The following is a 1,923-nucleotide window of genomic DNA, read 5'->3' on the forward strand; positions in this document are numbered from 1 at the left end:
TATTGACCCCACAGTATCTCAGTGATTTACAAAAACTTAATATGGGGTAGAAAAGACTAAGTACATTAAAAGAAAAGAGAGGGGAGACCACACGAGAAAGGTTACATTATATCTCGGGGAGGGGGGAATGCAAAGGTGCATGAATGGGAACAATTGATAGGACTCTTTTGAATAAAGTGGAAACCCAAAGGCCTGCCATTCCTACTGAGTTATGGCTCCCTCTCTTATTGCATCTCCAGCAGGGTCAAATTCATATATAATATGAGTGATCTTCAAAACGTTTCTGCACTTTTATTTTTATAAACACTAATTATTAAATATCACAAAAGTAAATTATATCACTTTTCCACATAATTACCCTGTTTTGCCTCACTGACTAGTCACATGACTGTAAGACACACCCTCTTACCACTTCTACCGCCCCAACCATTTCCTGCAAAAATATGAAAGTACAGAAACTTTTTGAAGAATCCTCGTAGATGAAGGACAAAGTGAACACAGATATTACATAAATATTTATTTTTCCATAAAAGTACATAACTTACAGATATAATACAACTATATTTACAGAAACAAATTACAAAGTAGTTTGTATTCAGTGGTTGAAACACCATAAGTACACACATAAAGGTTACTACGAGTTGCAAAAACCCTTCTTCCCCCCCAAACAAAAAACCTTATTATAATAGTTTGCACAAATAAATTAATCAGGAGATATTTATAAGTGGATTAGCATATCTTTTTGAATCAATAGTACCATTAATAGGTTTTAGAGAAAAACACATTTTCACCTAGAAACTTCTGTGCACTGCAAGTAACGGCTCTAGTATTTTCCAAAACACTTTCATTTTAATTGTGATGCTCCACAAAACTTAATGGAAGTTTTATAAATGGAAGAGGAGCAGTTTAGTATGAATGTGTACCTAATACAGATATACCCCCCTTTTACAAACCATAGCGTGGTTTGTAGTTCCAGCCGGTGGCGGTACTATGAGTGTCGGAGCTGTTACTCCATGGCCAGTGCTAACTCATGCTATGGTTTTGTAAAAAAAAAAAAAAAAAGGGGGGGGGGGGTAGTTTATTAGTGCATCTTTTAAAAATAATTAGTAGCACTCTAAAGCAATTACATTGATTGGTACAAAATAAAAAGTCCCATGACTTGCTGGGGCATAATAAGATATTCAAATTGGTTTGGGGGTCCATTGACATCTTTTGTAGATTTGTTATAGTTGCCCTTTATCTTTATTTTCCATTGTATTGCACCCACACATCCAGGGGGGATGGGAGCGGGAGGGAGGTATATCTTTTGTTTTGGTATTATTTCTGATGGTAATGATGGATGGGGGAGGGAATTTTTATCTTTTGTATAGATTCTGATTGTTTACAAGTGCTTATTTGATTATTATTATTTGTATGTAAATTGTATTGCACTTTTTGTTGGCATTAAAAACTAAATAAAGTTTAAAAAAAAGTCCCGTGTTAAAATGTTTCTCTTTAACATGAATGTGTGAAATGAATTGATAACACATCTTCAAATCAAGAAAAATGCCTACAACAAACAGGTGAGCTGAAAACATTTGCTTTTTTCAAAACCCTAAAAGAAAATAAATGAATCCAGTAGATAGTACATTTATAATTAGTGTTTAGAAACCTGGATCTATTTTATATTTGGTTTAATTTTGTATAAATCTGTCAATGCCCATTTCTATACTGAATGATAACAGGAAAACAGACAATGCATTATATTTACCTTTTCAGAAATCTTCTGGTTTTAGACAGTCTGTTAGAACAGATAACCAGTAATCATAGGACAGTGCTGTTTAGGGAAAGCACATTGCTGTTTGCCAAATTTTGGGAAAACTAACCCACTGTATCATGATTGTTAATTTTTTCCAATTTTTTCTAAGATTAATGTCAAATGTG

This window comes from Geotrypetes seraphini, chromosome 12 (assembly GCF_902459505.1).
Source record: "Geotrypetes seraphini chromosome 12, aGeoSer1.1, whole genome shotgun sequence".
Lineage (NCBI taxonomy): Eukaryota > Metazoa > Chordata > Amphibia > Gymnophiona > Dermophiidae > Geotrypetes > Geotrypetes seraphini.